The sequence below is a fragment of the Cheilinus undulatus genome, linkage group 24 (genome assembly GCF_018320785.1).
Source record: "Cheilinus undulatus linkage group 24, ASM1832078v1, whole genome shotgun sequence".
NCBI lineage: Eukaryota > Metazoa > Chordata > Actinopteri > Labriformes > Labridae > Cheilinus > Cheilinus undulatus.
Genome location: NC_054888.1, coordinates 18,721,105 through 18,746,999, shown reverse-complemented (window position 1 = coordinate 18,746,999; position 25,895 = coordinate 18,721,105). Strand labels below are relative to the sequence as shown.

General features: G+C 38.8%; 1 long non-coding RNA gene across 1 annotated transcript in view; it reads right to left on the bottom strand.

Moving 5' to 3' along the window:
- Positions 1-12,234: 12,234 nt before the first annotated feature.
- The window catches only part of LOC121506439, a 118,212-nt gene continuing 104,551 nt past the window's right edge, over positions 12,235-25,895 (bottom strand). The window contains exon 4 of the long non-coding RNA XR_005991653.1: positions 12,235-12,728. This is a non-coding gene — a long non-coding RNA (uncharacterized LOC121506439). The remainder of the gene's footprint in view (positions 12,729-25,895) is intronic.

Genomic DNA, 25,895 nt, shown 5'->3' with positions numbered 1-25,895 from the left:
GATTCCGCTATTGATTATTTCTTTATTAATCGCCAAACAGATCAAAATTTCTTCTATCAAATCTGTTTGATAACAGAAAAAAAAGCACTTTCAGCACTTACAATGGCTCATCGTCAGTATAGGAGGAGCCTTCCCCGGCCTAACCCCAGAATTAGCTCCGCCCCTGAAAAAACAGCAAGTGGGTCCTCCCCATTTGTGATTTATTGATGATGTCTATGCATGTTTGTTGGCGCTCGCATCCTGTCTAACAGTTACCTCATTCTGGAACTGAAAAGTATGCCAAGCTAATTTTGGCACTTTTTTGCCTATTTTGCCACTTTTTCAAGTCCATTTTTAGAGCTTTTTTTCTCATTTTTGTCTCTTTTCAGCCATTTTTTGCCACTTTCAACCCATTTTTGCCTGTTTTTGCCACTTTTAACCCATTTGCCACTTCTTAAATGCTTTTCAGCTTTTCCCAGCCATGTTTGCATTGCTTAGCTAGTTTTACTGCCCTTATCATATTTATAGCTCTTTTTACCCATTTTTGCCACTTGTAGCCAATTTTGACACTTTTTAACTGTTTTTCACCATTTTCCCCACCCATGTTTGCATTGCTTAGCCAATTTTACTGCCCTCATCATATTTATAATTCTTTTAAACCATTTTTGCTACATTTAACCCATTTGTGTCTATTTTCGCCACTTTAACCCATTTTGACATTTTTTGACTGCTTTTCACCATTTTTTCCCACCCATGTTTGCATTGCTTAGCCCATTTTTGCACCTCTAATCCAATATTTGTCTATTTTTTACCCATTTTTGCCATATTTAACCCATTTGTGTCTACTTTTGCCCCTTTAACCCATTTTGACATTTTTTAACCGCTTTTCACCATCCCCACCCCCCATGTTTGCATTGCTTAGCCAATTTTTGCCACTCTAATCAAATATTTGTCTCTTTTTTACCCATTTTTGCCACATTTAACCCATTTGTGTCTATTTTTTTGCCAATTTTTACACATTTTGCCACTTTTTCACCACTTTTCACTTCTTTTTCTCCAGCTATGTTTGTATTGCTTAGCCAATGTTTGCCACCCTAATCTGCGTTTTGTCTCTTGTCATCCATTTTGGCCACTTTCTGCTAAGTTTTGCACTTCTAAGCCAGTTTGCCACTTTTTAACTGCTTTTCACCATTTTTCCCCACCCATTTTTGCCTTGCTTAGCCAATTTTTGTCACTTTTAACCTATTTTTGCACTTTGTATAACTTTTCACTTCTTTTTCTTAACTGATTTTTGCCTCTATAACCCTTTTTTGCTAATTTTCCACCTTTAACTTTACCACTTTTCACAATTAGTTAATTAAGTTTCCCTCAAAAATTACAAATTTACAAATCACCAATTTTACAAATGGTTTATTTCAGTGTGCCTATCCACATGGTTAACTTTACCAAAAAAGGTAAAAAGTTGTTTTCATTTTGATAAATGCTATATTGTAATACAGCATAAAAATAGATAAAATACATTTTTGCTGCTTTGATAAGAGTGTTGATTATTCAGGCTAAATTTAACATTTGGTTATGACAAATTAAATGTATAATGGACCATGATTTTCCTGACTGACAGCACCAAATATCTTGAGAAATGTCTCAACAGTAAAATAAGCCTCTATTTGTTTATCTTTAAACTTTAACAAGGTTTATTCTCTCTGTGATGTAAGCGAATCCCTGATAAGATTCAGTGTTGTCATGTTTGCATTTTTTATCCTCAGGCCTCGATTTCTTGAGGTTTTAACTAAAAAGATCAACCTTTCAGTGGATCAAACATGTCCACAGGTCATTGTCAGAACGCTGATGAAGAGTTTCTTAGTAAATAAATCAAAGTTTCAGAGAGAAATCTGCAGTCCTGAGTGGGTTTTCCACACCAATCACATCTGTTCTGTTAAATCAGAAAGTGGGTCAACTTTGAACTGGGATGGCCGAGAGGCAAACAAACACTAATATAAAGAAGAATATATGAATGTGTTTCCAGGAGGATTATTTGTTTCTCTTCTTTAGACCTTATTTGGACTCAGCCTATATCAGTCTGACATTACACAAATATAAATATACAATATGAATTCAGCTCATTCATTATTTAGGAGCAGCAGCAGGCTGCTCTGGGAAACTCATTTGCATAGTTTGAGATCTCATAAGCTCAGAGAATAAAGTGAGCCCAACATTTAGAGCATGTAGACTCCTCCTGTTTATTCACATTATTTTGATGATGCTGCTGAGGTCACTTTAAGGAAACATCAGCATATGAAGCTGTCTCAATGTCTTACATGTTCTTTTTCTCATGATGAGGAAATTGATAAAACATTTTCATATCGCATTACAGAAAAAAAAACAAAAAAATAATTAAAACTCATCCAGGAAGCAGCACACATTAGAATCCTGACTGTATTTGCATGCATTTGCAAATACAGGATCCTTAGAGAGCAGAACAACCAGAGACCTACAAGGAGACAAAAAAGACAAAGATAGAAAAAGACGAGAGGTATGACGCTGCACTCTGTTAGAACAGGTGGTAGAGATGGTAGAAAAGAAAGAAATATTCCTAAATCATAAATAAGTGAGCAGGAACAATCAAGAGGACCTGGCTGCAGACCTCGATGGCGGGGCATTGTGGGCTCATCTGTTGCAGACCTCAGCAATGGGACGACCTTGACTGGGGGGCAGGAAGTGACGTATGTATTAGGCTACCCAAGCTGGAGCCAGAATGACATTCGAAATAACATAAATTAAAAGCTCTCTGTAAAAGAAATGAATATCAGAAACTTAAAGACGGGGAAAATTTAAGACACCACAAACTCAGGAAAACCCACAGAGGGTTAGGGTTAGGCATCCAATCCCTAAAGGTTAGGGCAATGATACTCAACATGTGTTTATGTCTTAATTTAAAATATTATTCCTCCAGAAAACCTTAGAAAAGGGATACTTTGACCTCAGAAGTGTTTCACATTAATCAGTTTGTTTCCCAGACTTATACAGAAGACTTTAAATGTCAAACACAACTGTCCCATTTTTGCCACATTTATCCCATTTTTGCCCCTTTTCACCTTTTTGTGCCACTTTTCACCCAATAAAGCAAGCTTTGCCATTAAAAAATACTTTTTTCCTTGCCATTTTACCCCCATTTTTGCCATTCTTCAACATTTTTTGGCCACTTTGCCCATTTAAGCTTCTTTTGCCATTAAGTACCCACTTTTTTGCCATTTTTTACCCATTTTTGTCCAGTCTTTGCACCTTTTTTTTTTTTTTACATTTTTGCCACTTTTGTCCCTTTTCACCATTTTTCATTTACGCTACCTTTTACCATTAGATACCATGTGTTTTGGCGTTTTTTGTCCATTTTTGCCACTTCTGTTAGCCATTTTAATACCATTTTTGCCCTTTTACACCATTTTTTTCCCACTCTTGGCAGTTTTTTGCCCATTTAAGTCGCATTTCTCGTTTTTTTGGCATCGTTTTTGCCCCTTTTAGACCATTTTTGCCCCTTTTCACCAAGTTCAAGACTTTTTGCTCATTTAAGTTACCTTTTATCATTAAACACCACTTGTTTTGGCATTCTTTTCCATTTTTGCCACTTCTTTTAGCCATTTTTATACCATTTTGCGCCCATTTAAGCTACCTTTTGCCATTAAATACCACTTGCTTCCTCAAATTTCCCCCATTATTGCAACTTCTTTTGGCCACTTTTATCCCATGTTTGCCCTTTTTCAACATTTTTTGCCCATTTGAGCTAGCTTTTGCCATTAAACACAACTTGTTTATTATTATTTGCCCTATTTTGCCACCCTTGACTGCTTTTAGCTCATTTAAGTCACTTTTCTCTCATTTTTTGCCACGTTTTGCCACTTTTGGACCATTTTTGCCCTCTTTAACTTATTTTTATGGCTACTTCAAGCCATTTTTTGACACTTTCACCACTTAGATTGTGGCTCTTGCAAAGGTATTCTTCAACAACTTGGCTCTTTGGTTGAGCGGGGTTGAGTAACACTGGGTTAGAGTAAGGAGTAGGGAAGTTAAATAAAAAAAATAACACCAAAAACTAAGGAGAACCCAAAGAGGGTTACATTTAGGTCCCCAATCCCTAAAGGTTAGGGTAGGGGGAACAGGGGTTAAATTAAAAATAACCCACTGAAAACAAAGGAAACTCTAACGAGGGTTAGCTTTAGGCACCCTATCCCTAAAAGTTAGAATTATGGTAAAAGGGAGAGAGGAAAAATAAAATATAACACACCACAAACTAATGAAAACCCAAAGACGGTTAGGGTTAGGGCTTTGCAGGATGGAAAGGACAAGTTTCAGCACTGCAAAGTTAGGGAAAATCTCCAGGAAGATATAAAAACAAAGACCATAAAATGTTTTCTTTCTCAAGACAATGAAATGAATTTCCCCGCCGCCATTGTTGTTGACAAGATAGTACTCAGAGTCCCATGTTGATTTTACCTGATCTGTAAGGTGGAAATTAAGTGTTTTTGCACTATGGATGCTGAGCCCTGAGATGACGTGTGTTTGACTGACTGAAGTATTCCCATTTATTCCAAATATTACACATGCAGTTTGGTTTTTAGTGTCCTTGCAGCAGACCTGCAGGGCTATTTTCTGTTGGCATACCAGCGTCACAGAGACAAATCTGTGTAGATTTATAGTCTTAGGTAAATTATGTGATTAAGTCAATGATTTGCAGTAGACCGCCAGTCACTCCACTAATAACAGAGCTCTTTAAATCAGAGAGAAAGTTGTCAAAACACTCTATACCTCCTACCTTCATTTTATCCCAGCCCATGTATAAAACACAATGTGGGAATAGGTTTGACTGATCTCTCCCATCTAATATGCGACTTTCTCTCCTCTTTTTTCTGCTCATAAGTTGCAAATGGCTTCATTAAAACAAAAGCACGACCATAGGGAGCACATAAAACATGCTGCTGCTACCTAATATGGTATTTATGACCAGGGCTAAATGTAGAGTGAATTAAACTTTAAAGGATTGCAGTCAGGTAGACTCGCCATAGACGTTTGTGGAGGAATGTCCATTAACAAGATGAAAGAAGAGGGCCGTGTGGAAATGTGTGCGTGTGTGGGGGGGGTGTTATTCCCTCATGGTGGCCAGTGGAGCGTCAGCAGCTCTGCTCCACGGACGGACGGACTTCAACACCTCACGTCAGCCCCAGCTCTTGTGTATTTACAGAAATAATTAAAACGTAATATCATCAAAAGTGACTAGTTTCAGAATAGAAAACCAATTAACAGCTGATTCAGTGGAGAGGTGGTAGAAGGCAGGTTTACGTGGAGGGAGGTGTGATGCAGAATTATGATTAGAGAACAAGTCCAGGTCCAAATAATCACCTCACACACTTCGGATCTATTCTATATTCATCAAACTCCTGGATTTCCCATCGGGGCAGATGCTCGTTCTCCATTCAAGATGCCCTAATCCTAACCTCGCTCACCTGGTTTGAGCCAAACAAAACCAAAATAAAGACAAAAACAACCTCGTATTTCTCGTGTTTTTTCTACAGATCATTTTGATCACACTCGGCCATCTGCACCCCCATCCAAGGGATTTATATATATAGATATTAGACAAATAGGACAAAGCTAGAATAGGGTTGATGATACCAAGTAAACTGCTTTTTTTAATCACCATATGGAAAGGGAAACCTTGCCTGGAAGTCATTTAACAATAACGGTCAGCTCTGCCAGAGGGTAGGGTTAGAAAGAAATCCATGTTTTCTTTCCAAATTGCAGTTACCGTCTGTTTGATAAAGATGGACGATTGTCGACGGGTTCTGAGATCGAGGTTTGGGTTTGGCCGATGCCAGGTGAATGTCACCTGTCATCGTGCCAAGTTTGGTGTAGGAGAGATAATAGTATAGGGCTGTAGTTCAAGGTTAAGGTTAGGCCTCTTATCTCTAGTGAAGGTCAATCCGAATGCTTCAGCATATTTGGACATTTTGGACAATGCTATGCCTCCAACTTTGTGGCAACAATTTGGGGAAGGGCCTTTTCTATTCCAACATTAAGTTTGGAGGAGGAGGGTTATCAGTATGGGGCTATTTTTCAGGGTTAAGGTTGGGCCTCTTATTTCCAGTAAAGGTCAATCTGAATGCTTCAGCATACCTGGACATTTTGGACAATGCTATGCTTCCAACTTTTTTGTAAAAGTTTTGGGAAGGCCTTTCCTATTCCAACATGAAGTTTGGTAGAGGAGGAATAATGGTATGGGTTTGTTTTTCAGGGTTAAGGTTCTGCAGCGATGGCCAATCCTAATGGTTCAGCAAACTTTGACATTTTGGACAATGCTATGCTTCCATTTGTGCAGCAACAGTTTGGAAAAGGCCTTTTCTTTTCTAACAGGAAGTTTGAAGGAGGAGGGATAATAGTATGGAGCGGTTTTTAGGGTTGAGGTTAGGCCTCTTATCTCCTGTGAAGACCAATCTTAAAGCTTCAGCATACCAAGACATTTTGGACAATGCTATGCTTCCAACTGCGTGGCAACACGTTCGGGAAGGCCCTATCTATTCCAGCATGACCTTGCCCCAGGTTTGGGTTCAGTGTGGAAGAACTTGACTTGCCTCAACCCCATCAAGCATCTTCGGGTTGAACTGGAATGAAGATTGCAAGCCTGGCGTTCTCGTCCAACATCAGTGCCTGACCTCACAAATGCTCTACAGAATGAACAGGCACAAATTCCCAAAGAAACACTCCATAATCTTGTGGAACGCCAGGCCCATTTCATCATGATTTAAGTGCCTTATCATCTGGGTAAAATAAAGAGAAGATTAACAATGCATTAAATTCAGATTTGCATAGTTTTACTACTTAGACAATGTAAGGAATATGTCAGAAAGAAACAGAAAACGCACTAATGACAGTATTGAAAGACGCCACAATGCCTTCATAATTTGTGATTGCAGAAAAAGAGGATTTTTACCACTATGAATGATAATTAACATGTCAGATGTAATTCTTGGGTACTCTGAAACTCTGCAGAAAGCACATCAGGACAAGGACTGATGATATGAAAGCATCTCTTTATAAACTTTGTCCATCTTTGTCTTATTTTGAGAGTTTTTTTTTTTCAGTTGTTTACTTCACTCTCCTCACTGTCAGTAAGATCATATTTGTCTGGAAGCATGCTCTGTCATTGTCTGTTTTAAACTTTATCAGTACGTCTCTGTATCAGTGTCACGATGACAAATGTCTCACATTTATTTAGACAGATGTGTTTTTGTGTGATAGGAGTAAAAGAAAGTGTCACAAACAGTGAAGTGAGCTTAAAAGTTTGTTGTGATGGTGGCGCGACTTGTCTGACAGGCGTACAATCTCTTCAGTTTCTGATCTCCACATCTTAAAGGAGGTTTTTATTGTCTATGCTAAAGACGGCGATAAGAAATGCAAATTTATGGACTGGTTTTAAGCATCACCTCACTTTAAATGTAGGGAAGCCGTCCAAAAATGTTCCCCTCTGTCTGCATTCGCAGTCAAAGTTATCGGGTGGAGCTTTGACGCTGGCACGCCACGTCTTTTGTTTCCTCTAATATCCCTGGAAAATCTGGTTAAAATTGGAAGATACAGAAACGAGATGGTTCCTCCGCCGGTTGCACAGATTCCACACTGTTTTCACAGCTGTCTCGCTCGCAGGACGCGACTGAAGGTGGGGGGAGGTTTGGGATGACGGGGGGGGGGGGGGGGGGCAGGCTGCTGCGATCAACTCATGTGTAAAGATGAGAAATGAGAAGGGAGAGGGATAAACCAATACATTGAGCGTTTGACACCAGCAGCAGCAGCCGAGAGGAGCTGACAGAAAGAAAAGTAATAACAGAGAGTATTATCTGCCAAAAGTCTGCAGAGCTGCTACAGTCAAAGATACAGAAACTTTGAACTCTAAATTTAACTTTGGAGCTCACTTTAAAGGGCCATTCACGTTTTTTAACATTGAACTTCATTTATACATTTACAAGACGAGGGAACCACCAGGACAAAGGCAAATGCGGAATCTAAAGTGGTTTCACATCAAGAACCCATGCTGAGGATATTAGACAGTGGCAAGACATCTAAAAAAAGTTGGGACAGAGCTATGTTTACCATTGTGTAGCATCCCCCTCTCTTTCTCTAAACTTCCCTCTAAATTTAGCGTGTAAAAGCAGGTTTTTTAAACGCGGGTAAACCCGCTAACAATCCGCAAGTGACTCCTTTCCCATTGCCAGCAGACCCGGGTCTGATCACCAGGAGACGAGCTGCGTGGCTGTTTTTTTTTTCCTCTGGTGCATCAAGCTGATGTCATCACGTTGATGACATCATCATCAGTGCGCCGAAACACAGCTAGGTAAATGATGGAAAGGAGCATGGAAGTCATGGACACGGTGGTCAACTGTTTTCCGTACATTGTACTTTTGTCCCTCTTTCAAAATACACAAACTCAGCGCAGACTGAATGACATTCGAGCGCTGATGATACAAAGGCGGATGAACTTTGTTGCTGAGATGGCAAAGAGTCGCGGAAGTTACAGACATTCGTCAGCTGCCAGCGTACTTTTGTTACCCAAAGTTACGGGTGCGATATGACGTAGGCACATTATGTCAAAGTCATCCCGCGTTCACCCAGGTGTGACGTTCCCACTGGAGCCGATCGGAGGCAGGCCAATAAAATCCCGTGTCCATTGCAGGGTCAGTCGACGCAGGCCTGAATGCTGATTAGAGCCTTTACCTCTGGGGACAGAAGCAGATTGTTAGCGTGTTTAAAAGGGTTTTTCGGCCAGTGGGAAAGGGGCATAACAAAAAGTCCAGGAAGGGAAGCGACCAGTTGCTCGTGTTTTGGGAGAGGAAAGTTGTCCCATTCTTTTCTGATGTCGGAGTACAGAGCTCAAAAGCCCTGTCGTCTTTGCCGGTGTGGTGTATTTTGTCCTTTGGCAGTGCCGTAGATAGTGTTTAAGATCTGATTGATTGATTCTGTGACGTCAACTAGGAAGTCAGTGCTCTCAAAAAGATAGTCATGCTGTTTGAATAAACCGTTGAGTGGAGATTACGCTCTCAAGTGCATTATTATAGTAAATGAAGATATAACTGCCAGACTTCTTCTTTTATGATGCAAAGGTTTTAGATTGCCGAAAGGTCTGAACCGCAAGCCCCTGGACTCTTCTATTGTGAAGCCATGATGTTGTGATTGATGCGGTATGTGGTTTAGCATTGTCTTGCTGAAGTATGCAAGGGCTACCGTGAAAGAGGCATTGTTTGAATGGGAGCATACATCACTCTTAAACTTCTACCTACTTTTCAGTATTGATAGTACCTGTCCACGCCATACACACTAATGCAACCCTAAACTATCAGGGACTATTAGGGGTTAGGGTCAGCACCCTCTCCATGCAGAGTTTAGAGGAGGTTTACTTAGGCCAGGAGGGCCAAATCCATCAGATACCTGAGGTCATTTGTTCCATCAGCTGCTGGGTTTCACAACTGACCAACTCTGGACAGTTGGACTGTTTTGTATCATGTCGATCTCTGGTCCTTCAGGGACAATAAATACTTATCTTATCGTGACCTGTTGCCAGTCAACCCAATTGCAAAATGCTCCTCCAGCTGGTAGGATCACTTACTTTTCCAGCCTCTTGTTGCCCCAACTTTTTTCCAATTGGGGTTGCAAATAAATGTGTACTTGAGCATTGTGTGCTGGAGATCTGGACACAACCATATCTACAGGGTGCCAGCAAGTAGATTTTTAGTAAAAGCATCCACTGAAGCCTGCAGAATGGACCCCCTTACCTACAAGGACCATTTTGAAATGTCACTGTGTTCCCCCCCGTTTTAGGACAACTTCAGGATTATAAAATGTGCACATAACAGGCAGTTTAATGAAGGAAATTGTGTATTTTAAATCTTTTTCTCTGTTTATCTGGGCTCCTCTCTGTCTAAAGTTCCAGGATGTGTCCAGAGGTTACCAGCTCCAGTTCAAACAATGATCTCAAATCATTATTAGTGTCTCCATTCCCATTTGAACAGTTATTGTTGGGCACAGTGTGATGCGGCGGGCTGGCAGATGCTCACAGGTAATGTCCCTCTCATGCTGTAGTTATTAGGCCTCTGGTCAACAGCCAAACACAGCAGCTGTCCATCCAACACCAACCTATAAACCCCCCCGGCCTCCTCTTCATAAACAATAATATTCCAGCAAATGGGGTGGACAATGTCAGACGTGGCCAGATAAACACACCGAAGGTCATTGTCGCCACTTCCCCTGAAGAATTGTCTAATTGTCTCTCAGTTTGAAAGGGGAGAAATGGGAAATTATTTTCTTCAGTTTAGGGATGGGGATCCGAATAGTGATACACAGTATATATGACCATATTTCTCCAATACAGAAATTAGAAAATGCTGCCACAAAACCAGAATGATGAACTTTAATATGATTCTAATTAACACCCAACCATACTGAAACCTGTTTAATGCCAACACAAGACAAGCAGAGACCTCGAATATGGACGTAGTTGGTTTGTACTTCCAGCAAGAGGAAGACAAAAAGGAAGCCAACCACTCTCATCAACATGTGTTCATGTTTCATGCACCTGTAAATACCAACCAAATCAACTGTTAATATAAGCCTGTAATGGTTGTAATATCAGCCTATATCTTCTGAAAATATCTGCCTGTATGTGTTGTAACAGAGCTGTAAATATCAGCCTATACTGAATGCAAATATCCCCCTATATTTGTTTTCAAAATTGGCCTGTATTACCTGTAAATAATGGCCTATATTGGATGAAAATATCAGCCTACACAGTTGTCAATATCAGCCTATATTGGATGAAAAATATCAGCCGGTATCAGATGACAATATTGACCTTTATTAGTTGTAAATATTGGCCAACATTGGCTGTAAATATCTACCTAAATTGAAAAAAATAGGCCTTTATCAGTCATCAGTATAGGCCTATATAAGCTGTAAATATTGGCCAGTATCAGTTGTAAATATTCACAGATATCTTTTGATAATATCTGCCTATGCTGGATGCAAATTTGACTCTATATCGCTTGTAAATATTGAACTATATCGGTTGTCAGTACTAGCCTATATTAGCTGAAAATATCTGCCTGTTTTAGTGAAATTCTATTATTCAATATTTGTGGTCAATATCGGCCTATACTGGATGAAAATATCAACATGTATTTGATGTTGATTTTGGCCCAATTTATCTGTAAATATAGGTCAATATTGCCTGTGAATATTGAGCTATACTGGTTGAAAATGGAGCCTATATCAGCTGTACATATTGGCCTATATGTGATGAAAATATCGGACTTTGTTAGTTGTCAATACAAGCCTATATTAGCCGTAAATATTGGCCGGTATTTGTTGTAAATAACCACCTATATTTTTTTGAAAGTATCTGCCTATGTTGGCTGTAAATATTAGTGTATGTAAGTTGAAGATATTGGCCTTTATTGGATGCACATTTTTGTCAATATCGGTTGTAAATATTGGACTATATTGGTTGTCAATACAGGCCTATATCAGCTGTAAATATTGGCCAGTATCAGTTGTTAATATCCACCTGTATCTTTTGATAATATCTGCCTATAAAGGCTGCTGATATCAGTCTATTTTAGTTGAAGATACTGGCATTTGTTGGATGCAAATTTTAGTCTATATTGGTTGTAAATATCAGCCTTCGTTAGCTGGATAAATCAGCTCATATGGGATGTAAATATTGGCCTATATCTGTCAGGGCCAGGGGAGTAAGGACACAATTGTGGATAAGGCAGGGCTTCTTAAAGGATAACCAGTAAAATCGTAAGCAACCAATAGGGAGAGGGGAAAGAAAACAAAAAGGTATATGTCTGCGAGTATTGGGAGACTGAGAAAAATCAAATGACAAGCAAAGGCCGCTAGATGAGCTTGAAAAAGGAAACCAAAAGTACACATGCAAATACACACACAAGGAAACCCAGAGAGATGCTCTCAGTGTCTCCGAAGGTGAGATAATGAGTCTGGAGCTTAAGAGTACATATAAGCTTCCCACACCTGGTCATCATCAAGGCTAAGCAGCCACACACCTGACTGCAGGTGAGATGAATGATGGCCTCACCTGCCTCAATGAGCAGCAGGAGTGAGCTGTAGATATCGGCTTATATCTGCTGTATACATGGGCTACACATAATGGCTTATCAACCCCGTAAATAACATGCATCAATATATTAGTACAACATCGTCTTCCTCTTTATCTCCTTTGTAAATTTATTTATACGTCTTAACCAACCCCACTTCAGATCATCTTCAAAGCCAACAAACATTGCTTTACTATTTATGATCTGTGTGTTCTAACAGACACAGATTTGCTCCTACAGCTATCTTGAATGCAGAAGCAGCCCTCTTTCGTGCACCTTAGCAGAGCAGCACAGCTGTGACTTTTTTTTTTTTGCAGCATGAGGTAAGCACTCGTCCTGACAAAGTGCCACCCAGCTACCTTTTTTTGTTGCCTGGAATGATCTGGGGACTTGCTCCTAACGTGATCTGACATTTGAAACGTCCGTCGCAGGTTTCTGTTAATAAATGATTCACGCTGGCGGCCCAGGAGACGGGGAGTTAATGCCATCTCAGTGGCAGCGATCTAAAACTTTGACTCGGATCCAGCTCTGCCCTCCAGGGGACGGACAAATGGACACGGCCGACGTCTCTCCAGTGCCCTCGGCCTCCATTATCGACCCCTGGAAAGCAAAAAAAAACAGACATGAGAGGCCGTAATGATCCAGTGTCAGAATGCAAAGTGCCGCATTGCTGCTTTTATGTGTGTTTTCCCCCATCGCGGCGAGGAGGAAGTTGTGATTCTTTTTACTGCCACACAGCTTTAGGTGCACTAACAGCATCCGAAGGTCCCAGAGAGACGCCTAATGTGAATTTAATGACCTGACGCTGGGCGAATGACAAGTACGCAAGGTGAAGGTGACAACCTTTCTCCCCATCTATATGATTTTTTTTCCCTTTTCCCTCTGCTAGTCTTGTTTTCTGAGAGCCGTGCTGATGTTACATCTATTACACCACTGTGAATTCTCTGTGAATTTCAGCCGAAGTGAAAGCTGCCTTCACATCTACAAGCTTTGTGCATTATGCATAAAAAAGTCCCCGGCTGCTCTGTCCAAACTGACCTTTACTTTAAGACAATATATCAAAGATAGCGGCGGAGACGGCTGCAGCCGCAGACGTGTCTTTCACATGTTTGATCCCAGCAGAGCGTCCTGTACTGTACATGTCACCATCCAGCCAAGACATGACACTGTACATCCCACTTTTAATTATGCAAATGCTCCTCAGAGGCAGAGCTGCTCTGCACGCGGAAATTATCTCATTGGTCGACTCGGAGCTCGGCGAGCAGAGGCGAAGCTGCAGTTTCCAGGACAGGGCATTTCAAACACAGAAGAGCATAGAGATAAAAGAAAGGGTGCAATGTGGATGGATATAAAGAGACTTATAGAAATGAAACACCTTTGATTAATAGATAATCAGGGGCTGATTGCGTGTCCACAAAGATGTGACTGAAAGAAAGTTATATCAGCCAATGAGAGGATGACAAATAAACCTGTTTTTACATAATAAATGTACAGCAACAGATGAGGTACAGCAACAGAGCAGCAGCTTACAGGAGTATTTCCTGCATCCAGTGGTTTCATGGCAATGAGCAGGGGCGTAGCTAGAGATTTAGGGCCCCAGAAAGAATATTACACAGGGACCCCCTTAGCTGGCTAGCAAAGCAGCAAATGTTACATCAATATCTATGCATTTTTATGTATTTTTGAAACTATAATTTCCCAATTCATGAGTAATATTTTCAATATATTTCAGTAAATTAAATTTACTTGCATTATATTGCAGCATTGAGCTACACCATTTGGACATTTTAAGTGTGTGTGTGTGTGTGTGTGTGTGTGTGTGTGTGTGTGTGTGTATGGGGGGGTAGTATTGCATTTTACTCCCTACTGCGAAAAAGTGTAAATATTTTTGGAGAAAAAAAAAAACATTTTTCTTTTTATCAGAATCTCAGAGTTTAGGAAGTCGTTAATTTATATGGAAAAAGTTTTATTTGAAACCTTGAATTTAGGTTTTTTTTGGGGGGGTGGGGGGATATTATATCAAAATTTCAAAGTTTTGGTTCACATACAGTGCTTAACAAATTTATTAGACCTAACCAAAGTAAGGTTTATGCCACAGCTGCCCTAAATTAACAGCATAGGTAATTACCAAAATCATTTTTGATGTTTCTGCAATGGTTAATACACCAATATGTAGAAGCTCTTTAACTAAAATGATATTTTTAATGCAAAGATATCATTATCATTGTTACCCAAAAATTTTCAAATTCACTGATTTACAAAAAAAAAACCCTGAAAAAATAGTAAAGCACATTAATATTTCTTGATTAATATGTCAAATTATAGTTATTTACTTGCATTCCTGAACAGAAAAATTTGTTTTAGTGGTTGAATGTTATGCCTGATTCATTTTTGACTTCTCAAAGAAGCCCAGTGAGCCGGCTCAAATTTAGTTGAATTCAGTTTGAAATTCCTCATTCCTGTTCAAAATGGTAAAACATGGAGAGCTGACTGAAAATGAAAGAGTCTGCATTAAAGCACTTCATGATGCTGGATGGTCTCTGAGACAAATATGACGAGTGTTAAGCACTGTACATTTATGACGCTAAAGTGAAAATTCTGTGTACACTGTCTTTTAAATTAACAACTTTAGAGTTGTTTCTTGAAAATTAACAGGTGTTCTTTATTTTTTTTTCTATAGTAGCCCTAGTACAGTGCTGTAATAATGGATAGTCTATACATATATATATATATATATATATATATTTTTTTTTTTTTTTTTGTCAACAGCAAGGCTATGTAGGCCATTTATGTTGGAATTTTGCCAATAAAAACAACTCAAATTGATGTGTAATTTTCACAGGTGGGTCTTTGGAGGGGGGCAAAGGAAAAAGGTTGGAAACCACTAGTTTAGAAACAGCATTTGGCCATGCTGAACTGATAAAAAAGTACAGATAGTCAGACTGTTTAGCCAACTACTTATGTGTATTAGTAACTGAGTTTGCCATAGACATCTATCAGGATAGTTACCAGATGAAATGTGGCCCGCTCAGGTCAGACTGTGGTCTTCAATATGGGTTTGACTGCCTACACTAGCTGGTTTAATTCAAGAAAGCCCAATGGTTCCTGCAGTCAGGTCTGATTGAAGTTGGCTCATGTTCTTACTAAAATCGATCTTCAATAGAGTCTGGAAAAGGTGGGCAGAGATCCACCTCAATACAGTTGTTTGGTCCAAGCCAAGGTTTGATATACCAGAACATAGAGACCACACTAACACAATAGGTGGTGTCTTTCTCCAACTTCAACCAGCTTCTTTGTGGTCCAACATTATCTTCCTCAGTAAAAAGCCCATACAACAAAGCACCTGAAAACTCAAACAAGCAAACTGCATGTAAGCCCATCTCTCCAAAGAGCAATTGAAGCCTATTTGGTTCTTCCTGTTCAGTTTAAGGAGATTATTGTAACAGATATTCCAATCTGCTTCTGCATTTAGTCAATATACAAATGACTTAATGCACTGTCAATAAAAGCAGAGTAATATATAAGGTGGAAGAATGCAATCCTCTCCCAAACATGCTTAAGGAGACAAACTCCCCTTAAAGCCAACAGTACAATCTCTAAGTGCATATCTAGCCATTGCATCTGAGGTTGGTAATGTGCTCCGACAGGCCAAACACATCTATTTCCAACAAAAACTCTTTTCATACTGGGACAGGAAACCTCGCATTCACACAACACTTAACCATGAGCGTCTCCAATCTGATTAATGCTTAAACCAATTACAGCTTCTGCCCAATTAGAGGACATTACCAGGTTAAGAGCTCTAATGTATCTCGATTTTTTCATGAAGTATCCGTGGATGTTTGCAGGCAGATTTATTGACGAGGGGCCGGCCGTGACACCCCCTCCTGAGATGCAAACCAAACACGCTCGTGTGATTCCGGGAGCGACGTTTTTGATCCGAGTTTCTAATTAAGAAGCAGCGCGTCGAGCTCAGACGCATCACTCAGCTCCTCAGCCGTAATGTTGGCCCGTAATGCCCTGTGTGGTCTCAATTACACTTTCCATGATGTAGAATAACAGCATTACAGCAAAGCAAGACATGCATTCATATAGTGGTAATTAAATAAAAGCCAAATCAAGATCAGACCCCGGTGATCCTGAGCTACATTCATTTAGACGGATGGAGGACGGCGCTGACCTCTTGGTTAATTCTTAAAGAGACAGAGTCCAAAGGTCCCCAAATCATTGAAGACACTTTTTTAAAGGCCTGGGGGACAATTTTAAAACTCATGACCCATTTAGGACACTCATTTGGAAAGTAGTGGTATTAATTCTGGTTAAGTTTAAATTTTATATCAGAAGAATCAGAGGGAGAAGTGTCATATACAATGAGTCTGTGGACAACACGACTTAAAGAACGGTGCCCAAATGGAGCTGATATAAAAAACATGGTTAAACAAAGGTAAAATAAATGTATAATGCAAATGACATTAAAACAGAGTCTATTTTGAAAAATGTGGTTCATATTATTGCTGGCTTACAAAGTAAATCTATTGAAATTACTACCAACATATCTGTAAATGTAAGCCTGTATCAGCTGTATATATGCTGTAAATACAGTCTAATTTGGCTGTATATATTGGTCTAAATCAGCCGTAAATATCAGTTTAAATCTGCTGTAAATATCAGCCTTTAGCGATTGTAAATACAGCCAATGTTGTGTTTAACTATTGGCCTGTATTTGCTCTGCATATTGAAGTTAAATGGCTGTATAACAGCTGGAAACATCAGCTGTAAATACAGCCTATGTTGGTTATAAATAAAGCCTATAGTAGTGGTAAGTATTGGCCTTTATCAGTGTGCCTCAGTTGAACATTGACTGTGAATATCTGCATATATCAACTGTAGATGCTAGCCTATAAAGGCTGTAAATATAGGCCTATATCAGCTTTGTATATGGGCCCATAAGGGATGTAAATATTGGCCTGCATATATTGTAAATTGGGTCTGTCTTTACTGCAAATATATATCAGCTGTATAAGTTGGCCCATTTTGGCTGTAAATATCGGCAACTTCAGCAAATATCTGCCAATATCCACCATACATATCAGTGTACAATATCAGCTGTAAATGTTGGCCTGTATTGGATGCAAATATTCGTTTTTATCAGATGTAAATATCAACCTCATGTATTTCCTCTGAAAATCTGGTCCAAATTGACTGTAAATATCAGCTTATATTGACTGCAAATATCAGCCTATATATCAGGCAATGTTGGGTGCAAACATTGGACTAACTCAGTTGTAAATATAGCTTCTTTCAGCTGTATGTATCAGCCTAAATTTGCTGTCAACACGGCTTATAATTGCTGTAAATCTTGGCCTGTACCATCTGTAAATATCAGCTTACATTGGGCTATATTTTGTCTGTAAATTTCCACTTATGTCCTCTAAAAAACAGCCTATATATTGGCCTATATTGTATGCAAATATTGCAGTAAAACAGTTAAAATTGTAGCCTACATTGGCGCTACAAGTCAGCGTAAATTTGCTGTCAGTATGGCCTATAGTCGCTGTAAATTTTGGCCTGCATCACTGTAACTATCAGCCTTTATTGGACTATGTTTCGGCTGTAAATAATAGCCTATATCCAATGTAAATAACTGCAGCATGTACAAATAAGTTTGTGGAGTTTTAGGCAGAACCACCAGACCTATGTCAGCTTTTTCTTCGTCTTCCATTTTTATCATCACTGCATAAATTTCTCTTTGTTTTAAGGACTGAGGATTTATGTCTGAACTACATTCACATTATGGTGCTGGTATTGATATTCAGTATCATCTAGAAGCAACTCATAAATATTAGCTTATCGGTTAACAGCAAAAATCCAAAATCTTGCATGCCAAATATTATTGTTTAGTGTCAACTGTAGAGGAAGGGCATAATGTGCACAAATGTCAGGATGCCTGAAAACAAAGTAAAAGAATCTTGGCAACAGAATAATTTGTGAGAAGAGACAAAGAATGGTTGAAAAGAGGCAAAAATGGGTTAAACTAGAAAAACAAATGACACAAATGGTTCAAAGTGGCAAATAGGGCAGGAAAGTGGCAGAAAAGTGTGGAAAGTGGGAAAAAAAAGAAGTTTCAGGAATGTGCAAAATACAGCAAAACATGATTGAAAAGTGGCAAAAAAATTGGCTAAATTTAGCAAAACTCTGCATACATTGTCAGAAAAAGGCAACAATAGGTTAAAATAGCTGGAAAAAAAGGCATTCATGGGCATGAAGGGGAAAAATGGGTTAAATATACAAACAAAAGGAGAAAAAGAAGAAGACAAATGGGACAAAAGTGAAATAATAAAAAGGCCAAAATGTGTGAATAGCAGAAGGAAGTAGCAATATGAGCAAAAAGTGGCAAAACTTGTTGAATGTACCAAAAGAAAAAGGCAAAAATGGTTGAAAAGTGAGACAAAAAGTTGCGTAAATTGCAAAAAGCATAAAAAAGTGGCATAAACAGACCAAAAGTGTGAAAAATAGGCAAACGTAGCAACAATGGGTGAGAGGGGGCCAAAGAAAATTTCATAAATTGGCAAAATGTGACAAAACTGGTTAAAATAGGTAAAACAAGACTCAAATGGGTGCAAAGTGGCAAATAAGGGCAAAAAAGTAGCAGAAAAGCATGGAGAATGGCAAAAAGAAGTTGCAGAAATGCACAAAATATGGCAAAAAATTGGTGAAAAGTGGCAAATATTGGCAAAATTTAGCAAAAGAGTGGCAAACATGGTCAGAAAAAGGCAACAATGGGTTAAATAGGTAAGAAAGAGGCATTCATGGGCATGAAGGGGAAAAATTGGTTAAAATACAAAACAAAGGAAGAAGACGAAGACACAAAAGGGTCAAAAGTGGAATAAAAAACAGGGAAAAATGTGTAAATAGCAGGAGAAGGAAGTTGCCAGATGGGCAAAAAGTGGCCAAATTTTTAGAATGTACCAAAAAAAGGCAAAAATTGTTGAAAAGTGAGAAAAAGAAGTAGGAAAAATTGCCAAAAGCATAAAAAAGTGGCAAATATGGACCAAAAGTGTGAAAAATAGGCAAACATAGCAAAAATGTCGGCTTAAATCTTTTTCTTCTTCTTCCATTTTTATCATCATTCTGTAAATTTTTCAGTGATTTAAGGACTGAGGATTTATGTCTGAACTGCATTCATATTATGGTGCTGGTATTGATATTCAGTATCATCTAGAAGCAACTCGTAAATATTAGCTTATTGGTTAACATCAAAAATCCAACATTGTTGATGCCAAATATTATTGTTTAGTGTCAACTGTGCAACTTTGAGGGCCTCTGATTTTTGATGCTGTGTATGGTTGATATTTTGGTCGAGTCTATCTGACCAAGCTGATCTCTGATCTCAATAGGACCAACCTGGTTAAATAAATGTTAAATAAGAATACAGCATTTACTGAACTATACAGTATTTGTCATGCAAATGTTATGATGGCTATCTTCTTACTTGTTCCTTGTGCAAACAGCAGTTTGTTTGTTTTTGCTCATGACTTTAGTGAATGATTTTTTTATGCTTTCATTGGTGATTTTGGTGGAACACATCGTCAAAGGAAAAAAGAACAAGATATCTGAAGATTTATCAGGAAAACTCTTTTTGCAGATGATGCACAGATTTATCTGACCATCCCTTCCTGTCATTACTGCTTCGATTTTATCTGTTATTTAAACCAGAACATAGAAAAATGTTGCATCAGAGCCCTAAAACACACTTCAAAAGACTTTTTCATTAGTCCAATGGAAAATTTAAACAAACAGATTCCACCGTCAGAACAACACGTTTGAGATCGTCCTTGATGCCACTCATCAATCACAGACAGAGGCGTCCGATCGTGAGTCACCCACCCCGTTTCATTTCTAAATCATTTGTTGACGCTCTCCCAGCAGCCAACAAGCGGAGGTCAGGCAGATGGAGCACACCCCCCCCACCCTCCGATGCCATCTACCTGCATGGGCCCCCGGCCCCGTGGTCCCTGCCCTGGGTGGAGGTAGTGGGGGGTGGAGTGGGTAGTGTTGTCATTTGCCCCAGCATGTAGCGCAGATGCTAATGGACTCGCGCAGGAGTCCGGGCTAGATTGGTTATTTCAGTCCTAATTCAGCCATTAACATTTCATTAATGCACCGTCCTACTGCTCGCCGGCACCGCGGCCCGCCGGCTGCTGCCTGCTGATGACTGCTGCGGGCTGAAACACACCAACCAACTCAAGGTGGAGGGGAGAGTACACACTTAGTGTCAGTGAGTGTGATTTACTCTAGCTGTGTGCACCATTGTCTAACAATGCCTGCATCATATACATAAAACATACATAAATCAAGCATCCACCCTCAGGTCTTTAGAACATTTTAATCCATAATATCATTCTAATTTTATTCAACATCACAACTATATAGGGGAACCATTATTTAAAGTGATATGACTGCTGCTGCAAATCTGTGCTAAAACTACTCCCTGGTGTAGATGTGAGTATGGATGCAGGATGGTGTGGAGAAGATTTCAGTCATCCACTGTTCATATATACATATATACTGGAGGAGAAATAGACAAATATGGAAAAAAGCTCAACTGAAGTCCGAGACGTTCATCTGATTTGTCGGTATAGAGCTTATATCCACAGAGTTACAACATTCATGCTTGCTCTTCCAACTTTAGCTGAAGTCAGGCGCATGATTTCAGGACTGGATTTCGTTGTCATGGCTCATTTTAAAGCCAGGCTGATCATGCATTGTCAGAACTTTTGTCTTCTACAGGAGATGAAACCATCATCTCACACTTAGGTTGAGTGTGGTAATTCTAATTTTGTTATTCTGGCATTATGGCTTATAATTAAATTTATTATGGTGATGAATGGGAATTTTACATCCAAAACCACAATGCTGAGCTCCACTGTCTCCATTAAGAGTGTATTTATGACAAGAAAGGGGTGAAAAGCTGTTAAAAAGCAGCACAGTTAGCCTCTTAGCTCAGTACTACACTTGTGTCTCCCTTCATCCATATAGACATACAGTAGGAGGTCTGCAGGACTAAGTCCTTTGTGACATCAATTACTCCCATGCCAAAAGAGACAAATAATGCCTGAAATATGGAAACACAGGGCAAAATGTGGAAGAAATGGGCAAAGGGGTCAAAAGTTGTTGAAAAGTGTAAAAAAAAAAAGGGGGGGGGCAAAAATCAGGGTAAGATGGCTAAAAGAAGAGGCAAAAAGTGGAAAAGATGGGTGAAAAGTGGCAAAAATTGGCAAATAGCAGTAAAAAAAAAAAAAAAAAGTGGCAAACATGGACCGAAATCTATCAAATGGGCAAAAAGCAGCATAAATTAGTGGAAAAGGGCAACAGTGGGTTAAAATAGATGCAAGAAAGGAATAAATAGGTGAAAATGCTTAAAAAAAATAAATAAATAAATAAAAAAATGAAAAAAATAGGGGAAAATAAGCAAAGGGAACAAAAATGAAGTCACAAGTGGGTCAAAAGGGGCAAAAAAAAAGGCAAAAATGTGTGAATAGCAGCAAAAAAATGTTGCAGAAAAGGGAATAAAGTGGTAAAATGTTGTGAAAAGTACCAAAAAGAGATAGGAAGTGGCAAAAGAGAAGAAATTGAGACAACTCAAAAAGGCACAAATGGGGTTAGATGGATGACAGAAGTGGCATTAATGGGCAAAAAGTGGAAAAGATGGGTGAAAATGGCAATATATATATATATATATATATGAAAAAAGACAACAGCAGTGGGTGAAATGGGTGAAAAGAGGCCAATGAAAGTTTCAGATATGGGTGAAATGTGGCAGAAATTGGTTAAAATATGCAACACATAAAATATGGGTTAAAAGTGTGATGAAAAGTGGTGAAAAGTAAGAAAAAAGTCAAAAATTGGATATTGTGGCAAAAAATATATGCAAAAATAGGCATATGGCGTCAAAAGATGGCCTAATGGCAAAAAAATGGTCGAAATGCAGAAAAAAAGTTGCAAACATGCACCAAAGGTGTTAAAAAAAAAAAGGCCAGAAAGCAGCATAAATTGGAAAAATTGGCAAAATGTGGGCAAAAAGTGGCAATAAAAGGTCAAAAGGTGGTAAAAATTGAGTGAAACGGATAAGAAAAAAATGCAAAAATGAGATAACCGTGTCAAAAAAGATTCCAAAACAGTGGCAAAATGGGTTAAAATGGCAAAAATATGTGGCAGTAATTGATGGAAAAAGTGGTGAAACTGGTGAAAAAGTAGCACTTATAAATAATTCAAACATCAGAACCCAAAAATCGCTTCACACCAATGCTACTGATAAAACACACATGCACTGATACCATCAGTAAATCACATCCGTGAAGGGCCCATTCTCTGGGTTTTTCACAGGCCTGGCTGATTGATGCATTTGCCGTGATACATCTTGGCTTTGTTTTTGCATTAAAACAAATGTGTTTCAAGGCGTTATGATACGTTAGACAAGTGCAGAATGTCTGAAGACATGGGACGCAGACAGTGAAAAGAAGTCAGGCTGAAGATATGAAACAGCAAAGCTTATTCAGCATAAAAGGACTAAAATAAATAAACACATGTTGTCACAGTATTGTGGTTTTAACCTTCGTGCTCCATTATATTGCTTACTCTGCTGCTGATCCTGGATTTAGAGCGCCTTCTCCACTCACACTCTTAATGTATGAAACGTAGAGACGGAGTACAGGAGTGTTTGTGTATGCTAATCACTCTGAGAGTGTTACGCTGAAGGCAGTATCAGTTACCAAGGTATTGGGCTGATAATGAACACGGCATGTGTGAGTGTGCTCCATCCAACAAGTGTAACACAATATTCTAATTAGACATCTATGTTTATTTAATGCGTCCTGAGTAAATTAGTTGTATAAAATTATGACTAATTAAGTGCTGCATTAATAACTGGCAGCCTTTCTGCAGCAGTGGAGCTACAAAGACTCATAGGTAATCATCATATCTGTGTCACTCGTTAAGCTTTTTGATCATCCTGACATGACATATGATAATATTCACTCTCATCTACACGCTCAGCCTGCTGCATATTTTACATTCGGCTTAGAGAGAGGAAATTAGAAACACAGGAACACAGAAATCCCATTTGTACCTACACTACTGCAATTTATACACATCTTTCTGTGCTTTTAATGCTTAAAACAACCTGTTTTTATTCTGCCTATAGCTGTTCTACTGGCACAGCAACAGGCACTTAAGTTTCAGACCAAACAAAATATTTAAATGATACTCTATGTTTGTTTTCCTTATTCATTCAAAAAGTATGTCTATGTACAGATAGATAAAGTCGTCAAATTTTATTCCCAATAAAACAAAAACATGTCATATGCTGAAACTTTATCATTTCATGGAAAATTAGATAAATTTGAATTTGATGGCAGCAAAACATTGCAAAAATGTAGAGCAACAAAAGACTGGAAAAGTAAATGCTACTAATAAAAAATTAAAAGTGAAAAAATGGCCCGTATTAGACTGTGGTGTATATTGGGGGCTCGTCCGGGACGGAAATACAATTCTATACTCTTCTGTTAGTAAGAAAACACCAAAAAATATAGGTTATGAACTGAATTGGATTACTGTGTGTTTTCTTTCAGCACTAGGTGGTGCTACTGTGTACATCCTGTAAACAAATATTTTGACAGGGCAATTTACTGAGTTGTTTTTTCCAGGACTGTAAATTCTCTGCTACATAGAGCATCAATCTCATTCTTACTGGGTCAGATCCAGTGATAACCAGGGCTCAACTGAAATCAGATAGGCCTTCTTAAAATCCTAGAAATAACTGGCAATTTGGTAGCCATTAATTAGCCATTTACGCATATCAACACCAAGCACGTCTTTACCTAAAGTAAACTGGATTTCTGACTTCAATATCACATGAAATTGGTGTTGAAATTATTCATTCATGCTGCCTTTAACCAAGTTAACCAATTTTTCTACCCATTTTAGCCACTTCTTTTTGCTACTTTTAACCCATTTTTGAAAAGTTGGAACTTTTTGCCACTTTTAGCCTATTTTGCCACCTCTTTGCCACTTTTCACCCAGTTTTGCCTTTGTTTGGCCACTTTTTCCCAATTTTTCCTTTTCATTTCTTTGGATCATTTTTACCTTTTTTGCCATTTGTAATCCATTTTTCACACTTTGGGGTTAGTTTTTTTGCCACCTTTTGCGCATTTTTACCATTTGGCAACGTTTGCTACAATTCTTAAAAAAAACGCCATTTTGGCTCACTTTTGCAAAAATTTGCAACATTTAAAACTAGAAAAGCACTCAGAAAGCGCAGACCTCTGCCATTAGCCCTATCTCCCAATAGTACAGAATTGTTCAAAAAATTCCTGGATCCAGACAGTGATCCGGATCACTCCCAAAATCAAATCAGTTCTTCCTTATGCCATTCCTGACATTCCCTGAAAATTTAATCAAAATCCATCCGACTTCTTGAGTTATGTTGCTAACAAACTACCAAACTCTGCTGATCACATAACCTCCTTGGCGGAGGTAAAAATCACTTTTTACCCATTTTTGCCACTCTTTGCCCATGTTTGGCCAATTATTACTATATTTTGCCACGTCAACCAATTTGTTGTCTCTTTACACAGTTATTCCGTTTTTATCAGTAAAAGCTGTTTCAGTTTCTTACAAGCTTATTCAGTTTCTGGCATCCTGATGTTTCTAGACATTATGACTCTAGACATTATTTAGCTCAGTGTCTCCATCAACATAATTCACATTACCAATACAATCTATCTCTATTTTAAGGGGATTACATTTTTGAGAAGGCTATATCTTACCAGAACATAAATAAATACAACATATTTGTTGCTGCTATGATAAGAGTGTTTATTATTTAGATTTAATAAATTGGATATCACAGCTTAATTCAATATTGGACCATGCTTTTGCTGACCTCCATTAAACCCAGTTGGCTGGGCCTCAGAAAGCTCTCCCCCTTATCCCCCCTTACGGCAACTTGACAGTAATATTATTTAAAGAGTGTATTTTGAATTGATATGAATATTGTGTGCCTTGAGATTCTGGCTTAACCTTAGGTATGCCTTAGGCAGAAAAAGTTTGAAAACCACTGTTTAGGGTTTGGGTTCCTAAACCTAACCCTCTTTGGGCCTTTCCTAATTCTGGCTTGGGTATTGTGTGTCACTTCCTGCTCCACGTTGAGGTCGCCCCATTGTAGAGGTCTGCAACCAGATCGCTCGAGAGAAATACTGAGCAGTCTCCCTGTATTTATCTGAAGGTAACCAGACAGAGGAAGAGATGAAGGGTTGTCAATATTATTCTGCATTCTGAATATTGAATTGTTTTGCAGTGTCATACATAAAATACATGGCTTAATAATGCTGGCATTAGATCAGGCACATGTAAAGAAACTTCTGTATCAACACTTTAACCTCATCCTCCAAAAAAAAAACAAAACAAGCCGTTCATTTTCTCCTTACGTCCGTCCCTGATCAAAATAACGATCTGTAAATGAAGTGAAATGCATCAGACGTAATATTTCTGCCACCAGCGTGTAACATTTGTGCGTCAATGACAAAAAGACAGACTATTGGCACGGCCCTCAAACACATTTGATATTTCTGGATCAGTGGAGCTGTAGGTAGGCTGTTCATCTGTCATTACTTAACAGTGAAAGGGAGAAAAAACACCAAAGTGCTACACGAGTGATGAATATCCGGCTTTATGGGACGTGTGTGTGATATATGAGATTGGTTGATA